The sequence below is a fragment of the Tachypleus tridentatus genome, chromosome 13 (assembly GCF_004210375.1).
Source record: "Tachypleus tridentatus isolate NWPU-2018 chromosome 13, ASM421037v1, whole genome shotgun sequence".
Classification (NCBI taxonomy): domain Eukaryota; kingdom Metazoa; phylum Arthropoda; class Merostomata; order Xiphosura; family Limulidae; genus Tachypleus; species Tachypleus tridentatus.
Window position 1 is genome coordinate 47,038,248 of NC_134837.1, and position 23,070 is coordinate 47,061,317.

General features: G+C 32.4%; 1 long non-coding RNA gene across 2 annotated transcripts; it reads right to left on the bottom strand.

Moving 5' to 3' along the window:
- Positions 1-1,075: 1,075 nt before the first annotated feature.
- On the bottom strand, positions 1,076-22,261 carry LOC143239220 (uncharacterized). 2 transcript variants are annotated; one of them, XR_013021066.1, is made up of 3 exons: positions 21,952-22,261; positions 21,308-21,730; positions 1,076-1,363 (listed from the first exon to the last, which is right to left on the bottom strand). It is a non-coding gene; the product is annotated as an uncharacterized LOC143239220 (long non-coding RNA). The 2 variants fall into 2 exon arrangements; XR_013021065.1 differs by lacking the exon at positions 1,076-1,363 and having other exon boundaries at positions 19,537-21,730; positions 21,952-22,260.
- Between the last annotated feature and the right edge of the window lie 809 nt (positions 22,262-23,070).

Sequence of the window (23,070 nt, forward strand, 5' to 3'; positions counted from 1 at the left end):
ATTGGAAAAGGGTGTTATGGACGGATGATATTTGTTCAAAGCGGAATAAAGTTTAAAAATATTTACCTCAATGCATAGTACTTATCTTAAAACATAGAGGAGGTAGTGTGATGGTTTGAGGGGGTTTCTGTTGAGGCGAAAGGAGGTATTTACAAAATACATAAAATAATGAACCATCTGATACTGATCCGTCATATTATACCCAGTGGTTTAAATATTATTGGTAAAAATTACCGAACTGAGGAAGAAGCTGATGGAGTCATTCATATGATGCAATGGTCTCCACAAAACCCCGATCTCAACCCAAGTGACCAAAGCTGGGATTTATAGATTAAAAACTTGACAAATTAAAAGTTATTTTCGAAGAAAATTTATGGGCGTGTATTAAGATTAGGGACATTTGGAGTAAAATCTAGAATGAAACTTTGATTAAGTATATTGCAACAATGTCTGGAAGACTGTCTGCAGTTATTAAAACAACAGGGGAACACACAAAATATTATCTGTTTGCTAAACTCAAACACTTCCACTGAATTTCTGTTGTACCAAATATGGATATTACTAAAATGTTGATTTTTTACCTCTGTTTTACCTTACATTGTTCTTTGAAAGTAGCCTGAAATCCAAATTCTGACTTTCTGTATTTTTTTCCACAGCACTATACGTTTATCTTTATACTAGTACCTCGAATAAAAAAAATATCAATGATATTAAATTCATGTTGCTCATAAAAAATAAGTTTTCTTCAAGTTTAAAACTTACTTTATATTATACTAATTCAATGCCATGTCGTATGAAATACTGCCCTAGAATAGCAAAATTATACGCCATTTTGTCAACTAGAAATTTTATGTACGATTGTGACTTTAGGTCATCTATATGTATCATAACTTCGATATCAAAAGATCTTTTATCTAACCAGAAAGGGAAAGAAAATGATTTGTTGAAGCTAATGGCTTGAGATATCGTTATTTGTTGTATCTTATTTGTTTATTTTAGTTTAAAACGAAATCTAGCTATTGAAACACGTAGCTACTGAGAATAAACTATTTATTTACATTTTCTGTTCCATCAGAAAGTGAAATATGGCGGAAGCCCAATGATGTGTGCAGTGCTTGTGTCCATTACAGTTGATTTGTTCACGAGAGAATTCAATTTCCAAGGAGCATAGTAGCCATTCAGAAATAGCTTCTACTGTACAACAACTCCATTGAACAAGTATTTGGAGGAATATTAGCACATGTGCAGTCCAAGGAAGATCTTAACCTCTGAATCAAGCTTACTGTTCACATAAATAATGGACTATCTAATCACTAGCGGATTTCAGTAGTTTCGTTGGTCAGTTACATGTGCCAAGGCTCTTCTGTAAAGTTACAGAACACACAATGTTTCACTTTTGACTTTTACTCTACTTTCCGATCGAATGACAACGATTAGAATATATAAACACAATTTCAGTGCGTACGTGGATACTGTATCTACTTTAAAGCTGTTAACTTGTACATTTAATCGGTTCCTATCGTTACTGGACAGTTACAAAGAATATAATGAGAAATACCGACTTCATTTATCAGACCTTCAAAACATGGTGAAAAAGTAGGTTTTTGTTTTGTGAAGCAATCTACCTTCCATTTGTTCCAAATTAATACTTTTGATACTTATTTGGTTTTAGAAAAAAATTAACATAGTTAATAGCCTAAGGAAAACATCACATGGGAAACAGAAGAAATAAGTTAAATTTAAATAGGCCCGGCATGGCCAAGCGTGTTAAGGCGTACGACTTGTCATCCGAGGGTCGCGGGTTCGAATCCCGGTCGCACCAAACATGCTTGCTCTTTCAGGCTTTGGGGCGTTATAAGTGACGGTCAATCCCACTTGGTAAAAAAAGTAGCCAAAGAGTTGGTGGTGGGTGGTGATGGCTAGCTGCCTTTCCTCTAATCTTACACTGCTAAATTAGGGACGGCTAGCACAGATAGTCCTCGAGTAGCTTTGTGTTTTAACTGGACTTGTAACTTGTATTTGTGACTCAACTCTGATTGACTAGTTGAACGACAGTTGAACAGGAAAAATAAATAATATATACTTCAATGGTTAAACAAGAATTAATTACAAATATTTAATTTTCAAAATAAATTTATTAATTAAAAGTTTATTCTGTTCTTGTTTTCGAGTTTTTTTTTGAAGAAGATATGAAGAAAATCCTGTACAGTCTGGTTGAAACCATGTTTTTAAATTCGTACGTTAAAAACATAAACATAAGTAATTGCTTGTTTTATTTTGCCTCTTGTGAAATCGTGTTTATACAGTTAATTGATTCAATTTAGCAATCCATCACAAACTGATTATTTAGGGTGATGATAAACATTGTTTTCGAAGTATTTATATCATAATTTTAGTCATTAAAACGTTGTTGTTTTGAATGATAAAGTTTCTAAAAAAAATGGATCAACATATACACCTTCTTAATAATTATTTGAAAGTAATGGTTTTGTCTGCTTTAATTTTGGTAATTATATTGTAGTTATTGATTTAAAATAAATGTTAAATGCATCTCCATGCTCGTGCTACGTACCAGAAAGAAAGAAAAAAGCTATATTTGTAGTACTCTCAACAATTTATTAGCAGTGATAATTTACGGTGATTATAATATATGTAATTAAGATTTTAAATTGAATGAAGCAAAAATTTAAAAACATTAATTTAGAAAACGTCTAATTTGGTTTTAACAAGACAGTTCATCTGAAAGTAAATCAAAATACTAGTAAGTATCAATATGATAAGGAATAATATAAGGAGCCTTTTCCACAGTTCTTTTGAAGATTAATAAAAATGTTGAATAAATTAATCTATACATATCAAATATAAAACAGCTATCTTTTCTAAGCAATAGGTAAGTGAAATTAATTTATTCAATAAGGGAGTGAATAATGCATTTTATCTTGGCAAATACGTATAATGTCATTAATATTTTGTTTTAGTACAAAAATCACCCTTAACAAAAACATCTTCAACTAAACCCGATGGTTTATTTAAAATTATATATATATTACAAACTATCCGCACCTTCATAGTCATTGTAAGGAAAAAAATATTTTAGATTCTTTCTATGTCTGCTTGAGAAGAAACTCAAATAACATAGCAGTAACATATAATTTTATAAATAAAACAACAGAAATAATACAGAACACGATTTTGCTTCCAAAACCGAATTATTTGATATTTGACATGTCAAAATGGAGCAAACCGTACACGACACATGACCTCACTGGCCAGATCAAAAACACCAATATCTAGACAGCTTTTCTAATTCAAAAATAATGACTATAAAGAGGATAATGAATAACCAGCGCCCACCGTCTAAATGTTGCTTTTTACCGAATAACTCAAATGACTGTCATTTCTAAAATATCTCAAAACTGAAAGATTTGTGGATGTTCAACTGAATTTCTCAAACCGGGTTATAAGACATTTCTTGAACACGTCAGTGAAAGTAGAAACAGAAGAAGCGATTTTCATAGGTAGGATTACATTATTATGATTATAAAAATTCAAAATGATAAGCAAGACCAACATGCTAGCAATGCAATGCGCTTTCAAAATAAATTATATTTTTATTTATTTTAAGGTGTATTCGCCTTCTGTAAAACGTAACCCTCCGCCAAAGACGTTGAAGTCTGTCAATTTGCTGCTGTCCTCGGACACATGACGCTCTTTTTCTCTATGATGGATTCATAATATCTTTTGTATCGTTTACCTCTTGATCTCTTCCCTATGAGAGGCTGCTATTCTGTGTTTCTTTTCGTCTAACTGCTGTCTTGTAATCGAGCGATATGTCCAACTCATTTCCATTTAGATTTTGCAATATACTTAGAGATGTCTGTTACCCTGGCATTTTTTTCTGATCTCTAGAGAGCACAGATGTTCATTATATTCTTTAATGGGAATTTGACCTATCGTAAACGCGCTGGCCGAGCATGTTGTTGGTGGGTTTCTTGGTAGGATTGTCTTTTTTTGTAAAGTGGGGGTATAAATAAATAAATATAGATTTTAGAGCGCCCCTAACTCGCCTCTAAAGTCCCTTCTCTTGAAATGAGGACATTTTATCAGGACATATACTCTACTAGAATGACCCATTTCGTTCTATATGATTTTACTATATTTGGTTCACGACTGATTATTCTAACAAGCCCTTATTCCAAGCTAACCTCATGAAAGGTTGTCCTAGTATCTGTCACCTTCTGGATGCGCTTGACAGGAAATACAAAAAAATTACGAGAGAAACGTGTGTGTGCAATATAACCGCTATTTGACATAAGGCAGTTAAAATATATTGGAAAACAATAGATCTTTACTTATTACTTTTATCATAAATACTTGTAAAATAGTAGTTGATTGAAATGCAGAATACACAGAATATCTCAGTTACAGAATAGTGATTCACACTAAAATCTTTTATTTATTAGTTTGTTCAGTATTAAAAATAACATCCAAAATTATATTTGTAATCCATAATAATTTAAACTCCACTTCTCAAAATAAGTACGTTTCATTGCAGTTTTATACATCAAAATCCAATGCTTTCAGAGATATAATGCCACTATTTCTGAGAAACCTCTTTATACTTATTTTTTTAGTTTCAATATCAAAATGACTCAGAAATATAAAAGTGATTTTTTTCTATTAAAGCAAATATGATTTACACTATCTTATTAACTTATTAATCAATTGGACATTCATCAGTACTTCTGCCCCTAAGGACATAATTTCATATATTATGCCTTTGAAACATTTTAAGGATCATGGTTTATAAAAGATAACAACAGAAATTGGCTACTCAATACTCTACCCTTCTTGTCTTGTACATGCTTATTAACCCTTAAACGGCGTCCATCATCAATTTTTGTTGCTAACTACAACATTCCCACTGTTTAATTGTGTCAAATACCATAGAGGATAAAATACCAGAGCCTTGATTAATACACTACTTTTATGGCATAATCGCCTCAAAATGAAAATAATTTATGCCTGAAATTCTTATGCATACAGACAAAACTTAAAATTTAACAAAATTAAAAAAAACTTTTATTATACACTGCAACTTGATTTGGTTCTCAAAATACAAACCGTTTTTAACAGCAGCTTTCCTAAAGAATCATGAAATTCGTAAATACTTTTCGTTACTTTACATATCCGACTTTCTTGACCTATTACAAAATTAATTCCATAAACAAAATTTTGTTATTAAAATAAATTATAATAATAAGTTTGGGAGAGGATTTTGCATTATTTCTATTGAGTCATGAAAATGGCTAAAAGTAGTGAAATAAAATAAACGAATTACTATTTAACGTAGTCTTTAGAGTTGTTTTTTTATAAATCGCAAGTTTGTATTATATTTGTAATTATTTCAATTTTAGAAATGTTGTTTAAAGGTTATTGAGTGAAGGTGTTTGAAAAATATTTGAAATTATACATTTAAATAACTAGATGAAAAATGAGAAATGTAGCTAGAAGTTGTCATCTGTAGAATTACTACATAGTTGAGACGATTTGTTATTGATTTAATTGTCTCACAGCTCAACATAAAATAATTTTGTAAATTTAATGTTTAAAACAAGATTTATATTACAGATTTATGAGATTCCTACTTTTCTTTGTACCTTTTTTGTAGACAATAACATCATGTTTCTATATTTATTCTTTCTTTGATTTTTTGCTATTTTAGAAGGCTTTATAGTTCGATTAGATATTTGATATTATATTTCAAATGCTTAAAAGCAGACATATTTCTATATCGTTTAAGAGCTCCAGAATCAAACTTAACGATTATTAGCTCAATATCAGTAATACAAGTTTAACTATATCTATTTGTATGATATGTCAATATGATATGCAATTGAGTATTGATGAGGTGTTTATATATATATATATATATATATGTACATATTTCCTTTTACATGTATAACCTTTTGTAAATCACATCTGTGATGTATTTCATCATTATGAAAATTCATATCACTGAGTAAAAATGAATAACCTATTTTAAAATTATTTAGATCACATTGCAAAACTGTATGAATAAAAACGTATTGTGGCATCATATTGTTATAATGCTATCACTGTTATTCATCTGCATCACAGCCTTTTACTATAAATTTTGAAAAAAAGAACAATGCACGAAATTAATTATATGAAATTGTGTACAAAAATGTTAACCCAATTAGTGTAGGTACAACTAAACATGTAGGTAATGTGGATAGATTTCCTGGAGGCACGCTTCCAGTTAGGATCCTAAATATTCAATCAAACTTTCTTTGTACTAATGCTAGAAACAAATTAAATCTCACGGCTCAGTTCTTTGTTCATAAGTCACGTTTCGTTTAATATTTCACTTAGTTGGCTCACTATATGTGCTCAAAATCTTCAGAAAATGAATTTCTGCAACTTTAATTAGATATTATAATACCATCTTGTCAAATATATATAAACCTTTCGTGAATTCGCTGATCTAAAATATGGAGAAAATCAGATTAAGAAAAAAAGCCTGACTATATCAGTGTGATTTTCAAATGGAATACTACTTTACATGTATAAAGCATTTTTATTAGAATAAGTAATTCATATTTATAAATCTTTCCTTGGAACACAAGAAATTGTCCGAGAAAATCAAGATCCTGCTGGAAACCTTTTGACTTCTTCATCAAATATTGACTACAGGAACTAAATTACTGTGTTATCGTTCTCGATATTTTTAATGGTCGTAAAGCAGTTTATATACATTAATTAATTGTGTATTATATTTATTTCACAGTCCTTTGCTGGATATTATTGTCAAATAAATATATAAAATATATTGTCTGTCCATTGAAACTAACATGTTTATGTAACCTTCACTAGTATATTTCGTATTTAATAAATTTATGAAATGATTGTTGTCAGCGTACAAAGAAGTTCATTCTGAAAAAATAACTAACTGATTGCTAAATTGATACATTTTTTATTAAGTTTGCTATTAATATCGCTGAATTCTCTATTGTATGTTCACAAACAGAATATGTCAAAAACACTTTACGTCAGCAATTTAATTACAATGCATATTAAAAGCCACTGCATCTACACAACTAACATATTATTTATGTTCTTTAAAAATAATGCAGTTTAGTTATACTTTTATTCAAATGCTTAAAAGTTAATTAGTTTTTGTCAAGAAATGTTAGACGATGACTTGCTGGTTTCTAAAACTTCACATTCCTCATGTTTAAAACTTCGATACTGATAAATTTTGTCTCACTTATTTGTGTCAAAAATACATTTATGATGTATGAATGATTATGGTACTTAAACAACCCCAAGGTTTACTATCAAGGCAGTCTTAAGTCGATTCTGTATTAAAGACCTCCTAAGCATACATATAAAGGTAACAAAAGTGTTAAGTTTAATGCAGTATTTTTAATGTAGTGTTTATATTGTTTTAGAAACATTTCTACTAGAAATATTACACATATTATCTAAATTTTTCAAGATAATGATACTTTAAACTAATATTCGCCATGAAAACTTCCACATTTTATCACAACAAATGTTTTATTTATTGTTTGAATTCCAGTTTTTGTAACGAATAAGTTATTTGTGGTGAATAATGTGAAGAACGGTTATTATAAGATATCTTTACACATTTTCACCAAGACTTAAAATATACTAGATGTACTTTAGCAGAGTTCCCGATAGGATTCAATTTCAAGAAAAAATAAAACCAAAGTTAAGAGTAATAAATATGTTTTTTTTTTTGAAGTTCATATGTCACGCCGTGTTGTAGCCTACAGTGTGGAAAATTATTCTCGCAATTTATGGTATGTGAGTTTATCGAACGTCACACAATATAAATTGCAGCGTTAAGCGTCACTTATGTGACGTCATTTTATAATATAATGACTGACTGACAGAAAACACTGTTTTTTGAATTTGGCGCAAAACTACACGAGGACTATCTGCCATAGCCGTCCCTAATTTAGCAGTGTAAGACTAGAGGAAAGGCAGCTAGTCATCACCACCCGCCGCCAACTCTTGGACTATTATTTTGTCAACGAATAGTGGGATCGATCGCTGAAAAGGCGAGTATGTTTATTGTGACAGGGATTCGAACCCGCGACCCTTAGATTATGAGTCGAGTGCCTTAACGAACTGGCCATGTCAGGCCCTTCTAAATATGTACATTTCATAAAATATTTTGTTCAGATTAAACATTTAGAAACCATTTCAACTACAATGCTGACAAAATTAAATAAAATAGATTTACTACTACACCAAAACGTCTACATAACTGGCAGAAAATGTTGGTCAATAAATTTCAGAAATTCGGGGTAATTTTAAACAGGTTGGATTCAACTCTTTGACAATATCTGTTGGACCAGTAAGATCCAAGAGTAAAACGGCGCTAATCACACGTTAATGATCACTTATTTGCAGATACATCCAGAATACACTGTATAGATTATTCATAGATGCAATTACAGTCACGCAAATCATACTTGCCTGAGTCATTATACACGTTACAGGTATTGAACGGGAAACATGCTTCATTCCCTCCTCCCCTTCAAAGCAATGTTACTTCTCTGTTTCTAGAACTTATTTACTTATGCTGAAAGAATCTAATATTATTTAACATTGTTATGAAGTGCTAAGGTTTGGTTTAACTTGTTTAAAATTTCGCGCTGAGTTACACAAAAGGCTATCCGCGCTAGCAGTCCCTAATTCAGCAATGAAAAAGTAAAGTAAAGGCAGGTACTCAATAATACCCATTGTCAACTCTTGGCCTTTTCTTTTACCAACGAATAATGGAAATGATCGACACATTAAAACGACGACACGGCTGAAATGGTGAGCACGTTCGGTAGAAATTTAGGGTTTCACTAAGAAATTTCCAAACAAATATGTTTGATCAATGAAAGTAAGAAAGAAGGTGGTATTGAAAAAAAAATCAGACCGATAAATATGGACTGTGTAGATTACTTATGAACATGCACATTGTTTTTAATAAAATGGTTGTAACGTTCTCTTATTCTATGATGTCCCTTACACACTAACAAAATCGCTATTTATATATATATATATATATATATACAATAATTCACTTCTGTAATCTTAACTCTTCTGGTTGGAAGTTCCAAACTTAATATTTCATATTTCCTAGTTTCTCTTGCGTTCTTCTTATTTTCGCCTTATATTACTTTTGAGTTTATTTTGTAATATTAGAGGTTTTCTCTATTTTGTTATTCTATCTAAACGTTCATACTTTAAGCGTTGTTTTGTTTTCAATTTCGCTCAAAGCTACACTAGGGAAAGGCAACTAGACATAACCACCCATCGCCAATTCTTGGGTACTCTTTCACCGACGAATAGTAGTATTAACTATCACATTATAATGCCCCCTCGGCTGAGAAGGAGAGCATGTTTGGTGCAATGGGGATTCGAGCCCGCGACCTTCAGATTATGAGTCGAGTGTCTTAACCATTCTTTAAGAAACACTGCACGTATTTTATAAAACAATTTTGTAGGTGGTTATTGTCGTGCACTTGAATAAGTTGACAGTTTTTAATACATAATACTAGTATTTTATATGGTGCAAGTCATTTGACTATTTCATGCATACCCGTATTAAATCTGTTTTGAAATATTTCAGAGAAGGTAATACAAAAGAAAAATGTAAAGGTAACGAATGATATTTTTTATTCGGTTTCCAAGTGTTTGAGTCAAATAACACAAATTCAGTTTCTTTATTTTAAATACTTAAGCGAAATACACTTTAAAACAAAATAACACATGCTTATTTCAATTCTACTTTGTTAATTGTTTCACCGTGCAGAACCAAAACTAACTACAATATCTAAATACATCAGGAATGGTCGTGTAATTTAGTGGCAATTACAACAGAAGCTGAATACTAGAAACATGTACAAGTTATTGTTCACTTGTTTGTTTTAGCACAAAACTACACAATAGGACATCTGTGCCATGTCAGACAAAGAGAATCTAACCCCGAAAAATTTAAATAAAAGCGTTGCTATCTCATATTCATATTCTATTCTCTCTATTATAGATCAAATAAAGAGAACAAACGACTTCTATATTTACAGGTAAGTTATTTCGTTATTACATGAAAAAGTTCTTTATATAACATTGCTTGCTACCGAGTAAGAACAAATTGCAGTTTAACCTAAAGCCTTTACCGTAATCATTATTTCTCGAACAATACACTTGCAATTCCTCTAATTGTCACGAGTCGTTCTTAGAAGAAAACAGAGCCAAATCACCTGTATACAATTCTCAGAAGAATGCTACTTTGCTGGTAATGTAACGATACACAACACGCAAAAACATAAATCTTTTACCTTGTTAGTGGCCTAACTCTCCCAAAGAATAAATAAATCATGTGAACGTAATTGAGTTTTCATTTCTGATGTAAAAGGCTACTCTCTCATCAATGCAAATAAACTTAAATTTAAGAGATATTATTTGGAAATTTGAAATTTTACTTCATCATTAAATTGATATTTTTTATTACGTTTGTAATATAACTCGTTGGGTTCTCTGTGGTTCACCATATTCTCAATGACAGAATAAGTCAAAAAACATCTTGACGTCATAATCATAAATTTAGTTATAATTAATATCAAAAGCCACTGCATCCACAAAGCTAACGCACTTTTTATGCTCAATAGGCTTATTTCTTTAAAAATAATGCAATTTAGTTATTCATTTATTCATATACTTAAAAGTGAATTAATCTTTGTCAACAAATGTTAGACGATGATTTACTGGCTTTTAAAACATTTCTTATGTTTAGAAACTTCGATATTAATAAATTATGTTTCATTTATTCGTACCAAAAATTCATTTATGATGTATGAATGGTTATGGAAAGGTTTACTATCAAGGCAGTCTTAAGTTATCTATCCTGTTTGAAGGAATAACAGAGCATACATTCAAATGTAACATTTACAAGAGGACAACATTTCTTCATCAACTTTAGAGTGTAACGTTTATATTGCATTGGAAACATTTCTTCTATAATTTTACATATATCATCAAAGTTTTTCAACTTGACGACACATTAAGTTATTTTTCACTTTGAAACTTCCACGTTTGATTACAACAAATGTTTTATGTGTTGTTTGAATCCACATTTTTGAAGAAATAAGTTATTTATTGTAAACAAAATGAAACCAGGATTAATAAATAAGATGACATTTTTGCGCATCTTCATCTGGATATGTCAAATATAGTTTATATATGAGGAAATATTTAAAGTGGTATAATATAAATCAGTTGACAAAACTTTTAAAAACCTCTACTTTTTATGTTACTTGTTATTCCATTTCACTTGGATTATTCAGTGAATCAATGACACAACAACTTTGTTGATCCACGGTATAGTTCTGCATCAGTGATATATTTGTCAAAGCTCAAGTTTGAGAATATAAAATTATCTATTAACATGGTAAAGTTTCACGGTTATGCCTCTCTTTTAAAAGAAAGCAACATAAACACTTGTTAAAATGTTGTGAAGAGGAAAAATAGACACTTCAGATTCCTTTTTAAGAGATAAAAAGCCAAAACCATTAATTTAGATCAGATAAAGAATAAACTATATGTTATGAAGAAATATGCCACATAATTATTAATATATTAAAATGGTTAAAATTTTCAATTTGGGAAGAAAAATTACAAATTTACATCTAAAAATTCCTATGATTTTTGAATATAGAATAGTATCAATATTTAGTTAAAACATTGACGCATGAAAGTTCTATACATATGTACTTGTTTGATAGTGGTTTACATGAAATATGAATTTTAAATTTACCTCCTTAATTTCACAGTCTTATTTATATATATGTATATCATTGAAGCATTCCAGAAACGTCCATACGCAATTATTCGAGAAATAATCTCCGTCTCTCTTCTGTTCTACTTCACTGTTCTAGGCTGGAAATCGTAAGTTCATATATTCTTGGTCTTTATTCATTTATGCAACCAGACATTTAAGCACAATACCATGACTCTTATGTTCGTATCTATATATATCACATATTAGTTTTAACCAGAGGGGGTTACAGGCTGATCGTAATAACGCAAAAGCATAGGGACATCTGAGTTTCGATGACCACTCACTAATTTATGAAATACTGTAAATTTAACTCATGTTGGATCTTAAGGGCTATTTGCGCTAACCGTCCCTTATTTAGCAGTAATACAGCAGAAGGAAAGCACTTGTTTGCTAATTCTTGAGTTAATTTTGTACCATTGAATAATGGTTCTGACAACACATTATAATGCCTTTACAGCTGAAAGGGCGAGCATGTTCAGTGACAGGGATTCGATCCCGCGAATCTTTTAGATTATGAGTCGATCTCTTTAACCATCAGGTTATGTTAGGACTGAAACATGAGTAAAATTACATCTCTTCATATTTTACTTTACTTACATGATAACAGGACATATTTACCTTACCGCTAAGTTAGTTTTGGGTGTTGAGTCTAGTTGACCTTTGTCTGAAAGTGATCATGTATGTTGTCTAGGCTTTGTCTCTATACCAACATGTTTTAATAAGTCTAATGAATGTATAATAATTCTACCACAGAATAAAACATCATTTTTTTAGCTTAGAGGACTTTTAATCATGTAAAAACCATAAAAGACAATATGATATCACAATCAACAAAATGCTCCTGTATCACTCACTATCTTTAACATGGCATTAATTGTCCCATTGGCTCTCTCACTCATCCAATTTTTTTGTTTCTAGTTTTATTTATTTTTAATCCTGTTGTATTCGATAATTGTATATTATTTAACAGCTGAAAACTGATAGTTAAACCCAACAAGAAATCTTCGGGAAATCTGTTCCTTGATAACATTACGAACCATTTTCGAAATATATATTTTCCTTTGCTCTGTTACTGGAGGTTTAGTGCTTTCTTTTCTGTCTCTTCTTACAGCTACCTTACAGTTCTTTACATAAGACTCTATATCTTTAAACATACGCCGCCACTAGTAGTAGTATTTTACTGATCTTGTCTTTTACTTAAGCTATGCCCAAATGTTCAGCCCACATTACCTCATACACGAACTCTAATACTGTCTGTCTACATTTCCTTAAGAGGACGAGTTGAATCCTGGTCTCTATTGTATTACTCCTGTAACGGATGTACCCTTATACGTTTGTTTCAGTATAATATTTTTTTATGCATGTGACATACAGTCACGTGAAAAATTTAGGACACCCTATGAAAGCTTGTGTATTTATGTGACATTTTTGGATATACAGATATTTAATCTCAATTTCAACAATACTGGAAGATTATAGGAATATTACTAAACAATTAAAATTGAAGAAAAGACTTCTCAAGATCTTCTGTAAATGTATTTCTACAAAAAAATACATATTCTAACTGAGGAAAAAGTTAAGACATCCTACCCTCTAATAGCTAGTGTTACCCGGTTTGGTTGACATAACTGCAGTGAAACGCTTCTTGTAGCCATCTACCAGTCTCTGACATCGGTCAGAAGAAAGTTTGCCCCACTCCTCAATGCAGAATTCTGTCAGCTGTGAGATGTTTGAGAGGTTTCTTGCATGTACAGCCCATTTTAAGTCACCCCACAGCATCTTAATGGGATTAAGATCTGGGCTTTGACTCGGCCATTTCAGGATACTCCATTTCTTAGTTTTCAGCCAGCTCTTGGTGGATTTACTGGTACGTTTTGGGTCATTGTCGTGTTGCAGGATCAGTTCCGCTTCAGCTTTAATTTTCTTACAAGTGGTCTCACATGATCCTCAAGCACCCTCTGATACACAGTAGAATTCATGGTGGATTCTATGATTGTGAGTTGTCCAGGTCCTACTGCAGCAAAGCAGCTTCAAACCATGACACTTCCACCTCCATGCTTCACCGTTGGTATGGGGTTCTTTTCCTGGAATGCTGTATTTGATTTACGCCAAACATGTCCTCTGTTCTCGGGTCCAAATAATTCAATTTTGGACTCATCTGTCAAAGAACATTATTCCAGAAGTCCTGGTCTTTGTCTACATTCTCTCTGGCAAACTTCAGTCTGGCCTTGATGTTTCTCTTAGAGAGCAAAGGTTTCCTCCTTGCACACCTCCCATGCAAGTTAAACTTGTGCAGTCTCTTTCCGATTGTAGAGGCATTCACTTTCACATCAACAGCAGCAAGAGCCTGCTGTAGGTCCGGCGATGACATTTTAGGGTTTTTGGAGAACTCTTTTAGCATCTTGCGGTCTGCTCTGGGGGTGAACTTGCTTGGACGACTAGACCTGGGTATGTTGGCGGTTGTTTTGAAAGCCCTCCACTTGTTGACTGTTTTCCGAACAATGGAATGGCTGATTTCAAAATCTTTTGGGATTTTGTTAAATCCTTTACCAGACTCATAAGCTGCTACAATTTTTTTTCTGAAAGCCTCAGAGAGCTCTTTTGTTTTCACCATAGTGCTCACTCTCACTACAACAGTCAGGAAAACAACAAACTAAATGTCTGAGGTTTAAATATGGCAAGCCTCATTCAAAATGCTGAGTAACGATCTTCTAATCATGTGCACCTGGTGTGATGCACCTGTGTGTGAGTTGAGCCATTTTAAGTGGAAATAAATGTGGGGGGTGTCCTAACTTTTTCCTCAGTTACAATATCCATTTTTGTATTACATTAAGAGAAGATCTTGAAAAGTCTTTTCTTCAGTTTTAATTGTTTAAATATATTCCTATAACCTCTCAGTATTGTTAAAATTGAGATTAAATATCTATATATACAAAAATGTTACAAAAATACACAGGTTTTTATAGGGTGTCTTAACTTTTTTACATGACTGTATATTGTTGAATGTGTATTGCGCAAGTCTTGACTGTTTTATAAGTTTGTAGAACATTCTCGAGAGTAACAATCAAAAATATTTGTTTTACGAAAACGTTAGCGTGTTTTCGAACATTGTTGAAAGTTCGAGAATCTCGCGTGATTGGTATATGAAACCGACGCGCCGAGAGACAGTTATTATTATTGTTCAGCTGCAGTCATTATATTATAAGCCTCAAAAGGTTTAGTTGTGATAAACACTTATTAATCAGAAACATTCTTCTAAATATTCATTTGAAATTTTCTCTCTCTCTTCATTCCTAAACATTTTATTGGATTTTGTAATTTATAATTTTCTTTCACAAAATTATTTCACAAAATAATAATACCCACTATTTCCTCGCCACTATATATTTATCTTCTATTGCTACTGTCTTATGCGCCTTTGCTAGCTTTCTATTTTCTAACATATTAATAACTGTGTTGGTAATACTGTCATAATTTACTCTTGCAACATAAAACAGCAATCATGTCAGCGTCTCCATGACAATTAAATCTTTCAAGCTATTTAAATAGTATCTTATACAGCATTGTTTTATATTCTACAAATGTTCCATGTATCATTATTTCTCTGATTTTTTTGTGTTCACGGTATTACTTTATCCTGGTTAACTCTTTCCAGACAGTGCATAAAATAGTGTCCTCTACATATCCTGTGGCTGCCATTGATTTGCTCTCCTTAATTTTCAAAATAAGGTTATGTTGCTTTTACAGAATTTAGGGTAGCGCGTTAAGACGTGCGCTTCGTAATCTGAGGGTCGCGGGTTCGCGCCCGAATCGCGCCAAACATGCTCGCCCTCCCAGCCGTGGGGGCGTTATAATGTGACAGTCAATCCCACTATTTGTTGGTAAAAGAGTAGCCCAAGAGTTGGCGGTGGGTGGTGATGACTAGTTGCCTTCCCTCTGGTCTTACACTGCTAAATCAGGGACAGATAGCCCTCGAGTAGCTTTGTGCGAAATTTCAAAAACAAAACAAACAAACAGAATTTAGGCAACTACACATGGTCGCTTCTTCATGTCTGCCTGTCCTATCACCTTCCATTTATCATCAAGTTAAACTTTATTTGCTTGTACCTATCTTTTAACTCTAGCTTAAATGATTTTTATAACTTCTGTTTTTTAGCATTTATGACTCAGGTTCTACGTCAAAACATTTCATTTCTATCTCAGTCTTAGTAAGTTGTAAATTGTTACCGTGATAACCTTTGGAAACACCAATCGCAATTTCAGCATTTTCAAAAAACTCAAGGTTAGAAAAATTAAAATTTCACGAACTTCATTCTTTTCCCAATTACTGTTACACGTCATACCTAATTTTCTATATTTATTTTACCAACTGACTTTTTGTCAGTCATTTATAAATCTCATCTATGTTAGTATTATTTCTTTGCTCTTAAATAATGAACTACATAATCTATAACGAGTCAAATTAATTAAACTGGGTCAAAACCAAACCAGACAGAATAACAACAAAATAAACAGAAGGCATATAGCCCATTGTATAGCTTTTGCGTTAAAACAACAAAATGAAATAATGTGTTATCTAATTAAATTCACAATAAGAGTCTTGCCTGAAAATATTAACAGTTTTATATCCTGAACACTAAAACTTCATTTTGTTCTTTATTCTAAACTATCATATAAAGTCTGAAGATAATATCGCAAAAAATTAGGTTTCGATATCCAAGAGAAGCACTACACAGATAAAACCTTTGTGCCTATCAACAAAACAAACACATGACAAATATATCTGTTTAATTGCTACAAAAACTTTGCGAAATTGAACTTGTAGTTCATATGTAAATTATACATTATGTTACAAAATATGACAGTGTACGGCTATAAAGTAAGTTTATAGTGTTAAAACATACACGTTTCACCTTAAATTACCCATCTACGGCTTGGCCCTGTTATTAACTTTCCGTACTGTGAATCTGAGGTTCTGTGGTTTGCATTCAATAAGTTCTAAAAACAAATAAAAATTGCTTTCCATACTTTGTGTCTGTGTGTGCACTATAAGAGTGACGGTCAAATCCCACACTCTAGCCTGAGATGACTAGCCCAAGAACTGGTGATGGGTATTGTTTATTAACTGTCTTTTTCTTAGCTTATCGCTTCAGATGTGTGGATGGCTAGCGCTGAAAGTCCTCGACTAGTTTTGAAAAAAAAAAATAATTCAAAGAGATCTATTTACTGAAATAGAAAATGTTAAGCCTAAATATGCCCATTTTAAGTTTTGATTTCGTGTGTAAGGCTTAGTTTTTGTTACACTTCATGATAAAATACGAGACATACATTTTCATTTAGTTTCTTTGGAACAATTATGTGAAAACATATGAAGTATATAGATTTGCCTGTGAATGATTAATTTTGATGTATATGCAGGTACATACATAAAAAAATATTTAAGGTATTTCTACAATTTTACGAAATTTAAACAGAGATTAAAATGATACTTTGTGAAACGCCTATCAAGATGTAGCGTATGCATAATGAACACACTCAACTAGGAATATAATTAGTAGTTTGTGGTGACTATCTTTCGTGTGTGTGTTCTTTTTTATAAGAAAACTACTTCGGGCTATCTTGCTGAGTCAACGAAGAGGAATCGAACCGCTGATTTTTGCGTTGTAAATCTGTAGACTTACCGCTATACTAGCGAAGGATTATTGTTTTGTATTCTATGTTTCCAGTGATAATGACTTAACATTGAAAGTAGAGACGTACTTTTAAGATTATTTTCTAACGTCTGTGTTTTAACGTTAAGTGATTTTGAAGTGTTAGACTAGAAGGGAAAAGGCAGCTAATAAACAGCCTAAAACTTCACGTCTTTGCTACGTTTCTCTGAGTGAATAGTGTAATTTGATATTACAGTCATAACTCAGCCTTGACCCCACGAGCTAGAGAGAGTTTTGTTTATGTGAGTAGTGAGAAACGAACTGGGTCAACAGATCCACAGTTCGGCACGTTATCATTGGGACGCTCTAGATTCGTCAGTGATGAAAGATTTGAATCAAACTGTGCGTTTTACTTGACAGAATATCAGTCGTTTATACCCCTATGTGTAATTTTGATTTATTTCATCATTATTAACTTTTCTGGTTTTGATATGTTGATTTGAATTTAAACACCTTGGACTATATTACTCACATACCACGTTGTATATTTTAGCTAATGCAGAATGTTTGACTCGTATCATGATACAAATACATTTGTAAATTATTTATGCAGAAAGCTCTATGGACTACAAACAAGCTCAAAAAATTAATATGATTCTGAAAAATAAACAGCAATGTGTTTGTTTCTCAAAATAATGTTTATTAGATCTTATTCAAAAAAACCTCATAATCCTATGAAGTACAAACCAAACTGTTTATAAATTACTTTGTTTCATTATTTTATACAGGTTATTTAAGAATTTTCTCAATAGAAAGAAAAATGAAAAACAGAAAAATGAGTTCCAACAAACAGTTTTCTGAACATATGTTCATATTTCCAAAAAATAATGAGCAAAAAAAACGATATCAAGAATGAAAATCAGACAAATCTCTCACTAATAAGACAACTCTTATGCTTAAATAAGTATCTATACGTAGTGATTTACTTAAACAATTATATTTTCTTTCTGTGTAATACGAGACCAAGTAAAGTAGATCTCGGAAGAGGTTCATTTGTGTATGCGTGGGTTTATCCAACGAAAGCAAATGCGCTCAGTAATATTTTGTGTGTTTATAAAAGATGATTGTTTTGTTTGTTTGTGTTTTAAAAATCGTGCAAAACTACACGAGGGTTATCTGCTCTAGGTGTCCCTGAGTTAGCGGTGTAAGACTAAAGGGAAGGCAGACCGACATCACCACCCACCGCCCACTCTTTTATCAAAGAATAGTGAGTTTGACCATCACATTATAACGCCCCTACGGCTAAAAAGAAGAGCATGTTTGGTGTGATTCGAACCCACGACCTTTAGATTACAAATCGAGTGTAATAACCATTTGACGATGCCGCATCACATGAAGAAAATTTGTTTGTTTGTTTTGGAATTTCGCGCAAAGCTACTCGAGGGCTATCTGCGCTAGCCGTCCCTAATTTAGCAGTGTAAGACTAGAGGGAAGGCAGCTAGTCATCACCACCCACCGCAAACTCTTGGGCTACTCTTTTACCAACGAATAGTGGAATTAACAGTCATATTATTACGCCCCACGGCTGAAAGGGCGAGCATGTTTGGTGTGATGGGGATTCAAACCCGCCACCCTCGGATTACAAGTCGCACGCCTTAACCCACCTGGCCATGCCGGGCCTACATGAAAAAGAGAGAGAAAAATAAAGGAAAATTTAGTATTTTCAATACGAGTGTAACAGAATAAATGTATATCGTAGTATAAAAATTAATATAATATGTAAATTAAATTTCATTAGTAATAACAAATCAAAAGTTTTACAAGTACAGTATTGTACAAACGATTAGCACATCTAATTTTCATACCAAATAAGATAACCTACATCAGATGGCAGCGAAATTCTACATATTCAATATACAAGACGTCATGACGAGGTTCGGTCGTAAAGATGTCACAATTTCACAACGTTTGTTACGTACAAATAATTAACTAGTTACACATTAATAGAACAATTTTATTCTTACATGCATTTTTCCAACACCCAAATCTTGTTCAACAAATTGTTCACATGACATGAATAAAAATTTTAAGATCAAATAAAAATGATATTCTCCAAAGTTCTGCTTCAACATAATATACTGTGTTCTGTGTTTGTGTGCTGTTGTTTTTTTCTTATAGCAAAGCCACATCAGGCTATCTGCTGAGTTCACCGTATTGCGTTCTAATAGAGCACGTGTTATTGCATTTTTTGCATGTTATTCAAATTCATGGTACAGCTTTTCATTTTATTTAGTAACAATAAACTCAATAATTTTATTTTTATTTGAAACAAAACATATTAAAGATAGTTATAAAAGCTAGATATATATTTTCGATTTTCATAATAATATGTTACGTGGAAACAAGATAAAATGTCGATGTCAAAACATAAAACCGTGTATAAACAGGAATTATAAAAATTACATTCAACTTATCTTACTCTACAGTTGACCGTTGCAAGTTCTTAAACCAAAATTTAGAATGATGGCGCAGTTTCTTTAAAATGTTGACTTGTTCTAGCAGCTACTTGTTTCTTATGGATGTTGTTATCATGCTTAGCTTACCGTCTCAACCACTGTAGTGAAGGGCTTACTCTCTTGATTGCTAAGACTGAAGGTATTGGTTATGGGCGTGTCTGGTAACAAGGGAAAAATAATGCGCTTGACAATGAAAACTTAGATAAGCTTAGAGTAAAATCATGATTTTTTTTTATTTTAAGTAGTGTTTAAAGCTACAATAACTCCAGTAATTATTTTTATCTTTATGTTATGTACAATGTGTTATATTTCTTTTATACAAATGAAAATTACTCTTTCATAGTAAGATATTGAAAAGCGCCATGACAGCAGTTCAGTTTGGTTTGTTTTGAATTTCGAGGAAAGCTACACGACGGCTATATGCGATGCCCTTTCCTAATTTAGCAGTGTAAGACTATAGGGAATGCAGCTAGTCATCACCACCCACCGCCAAAATTAGGTCTACTCTTTTACCAACGAATAGTGGGATTGACCGTTACATTATAAAGCCCCCATAGCTGAAAGGGCAAACATGTTAGGGGTGACGGGGATTCAAACCCTCGACCCACAAATTATGAGTCGAGTGCCTTAACCACCTGGCCATACTTGGCTGAAGGGATTGGGTGAAAAGTTTTACTTTTGTGGAAACCTCGAAACTTTTCATTTGTGGCATCACTCAGAAGTCCGTGCAGCCAACAGCTTAGAAAGAGTTACACGACACATACACAGACATCGAATCTTATTATGTAGATTATCTTTCATCTGATACAACATTTCTATATGTTAGAGACTACGTTTAGAAAGATATCTCGAAAACCTATCATATTTAATGTTTTTCATAAATCATGATTTGTTTTAAATACACATGTTCATTTATTCCAAATCAAATTTGATAAAAAAGTATAATATTGCACTAATCTTATTTATAATACTATGTAACACAAATTTTGTTCCTGAATAGTATGTGTTATTTCATAATTGCTCATGTTCTAAAAGTACTGAAAATGGCCATTATTCCCTTCAAACTTTGCTTTTGTGACCTAGATAATGAAATTTAGAAATTAATCTATTTTCTATGTAAAAACGGGCAAATTTTCACACTTTCATTTACATAAGATCTGAATAAAACAACATGTCAATCAAGATTTACATGTATTTTATACTAAATTTATACAAAAATGAACAAAAATGTTTAGAGGTGACTTGCGACTTACACTCCTTCATCTAACAAATCACACTCCTTCAGCTTAGTTGTCAAGAGCTCGACATTCGACTTTGTTAGACCAAGATCTCTGATCAAGTCATTAAGGTCTCTTTAGTTGGGGTAGTATTGCCAGCTGCACCTCTGAAATTGTAACCTGGATTTTCAACGTCTACCTCCTCTTCTGATTTGCTGCTCTCTTCTGAGAATGGCTGCTTTCTCTCTGGCGGAGTAGGTACAGGGAGCTCAGGGCAGTGTGGCACTGGGGCGATGAATGATGGAAGGTCAGGATACATGATAGTAGATGCATTCTTACCAGCCCGACTTTTGGAAGAGTCCATCATGCAGAAGTAGCAATTGCTTGAATGGTCAGTGGGTTCACTCCAAATACTTGAAATAAGGAACTTAATGACTCTCTTTTCCCCTCTGTACCATCCTGCAAAAGAGCAAAATAAAATTGTTATTATGATGAATAAATTTATTTCATCCACAACTAATGTGTAAGAGGTTCAAAGAAAAAATTTATATATGTGACATTTTTCTATACTATTGGAAATTAAAATAAAATAAATTGAAATATATTTAAATTTTAAAATGTCTAAAATTTGTATAATATAAAATCTTATTATTCAAACAAGCAAAAATTGTTCGTCTTACCTTCTAGAGTTTGTTTTTCAGTGTTCGCAGGTAAAATGAGGTGCCCAGAGTTTGTCTTGATCCCTGATAGTCATGACGAAATATGCCTTGTAGGCTTCACACATTTCAGCAGATGCTGCCACAGAGTACTTTTTCGCTTTTGTCTTGATAAACTAGCCACGTACATAGCAGAATGCGTCTGGAGAATACTTGCAGCTTCTTGACGCCATCACTGATAAAACAGATAGGTCTATATGTTTACTTAATCAGCCAGAACTAAACCGAAGCAAGGAGTGGAAAGCCCCTGTACATATATCACTATCACTATGGAAAGTTCTAGAAAATTATAAAAGGTTATTGAAAATTCTCGTAAGTTCCACAGCATTCTGGGAAATTCTTGTAAGTTCTAAAACATTCTAGAAAATTCTTGTAAATTCGAGGAAATTCTCTATCAGCTACTCAGCACTGAATCTACCCGGAATGTTTTGGAAAATAGGTAAATTTCAAAATTTCATTACCCAGGTCACAAAAGCAAAGTTTGAAGAAAAATAGGTCTTTTCCATTTACTTTAAGCATAAGCAATTGGGAAATAACACTTTTTGCCCAGGAACAAAAAAAAAGTAAAAATGTCGTTACATAGTGTAATTTATATGTATAAATTACATTTCATCACGTCTGATGCGCCTTTTTACATTTTGTGTACTTCACTTCGGTTTGTGAGAAATTTTTTTTATCTTTTACTTTTTAACTTAAACGTGTTTCAATTCAAGTACCAATCGTCATAGTTTAAGACTCAGCAAATATGTTAATTCAATTTTTTGTACGGTATAAATTTTTTTGATGTAAATTGTTTTGTGATTTTTATTCTTGTTAAAAAAAACTTCATTTTTAAGCCCGGGCTCGGCTAAGGCACTCGACTCGTAATATAAGAGTCGCAGGCTAGAATGCTTGCCCTTTCAGCCGTGGGGGCGTTATAATATTACGATCAATCCCACTATTCGTTGGTAAAAGAGTAGCTCAAGGGTCGGGTGGAGGGTGGTAATGACTAACTGCTTACACTGCTGAATTAAGTACAGCTAGCGCAGATAGTCCTTGTGTAGCTTTGCGTGAAATTAAAAGAAAATCATTTGCAAGCCAGAA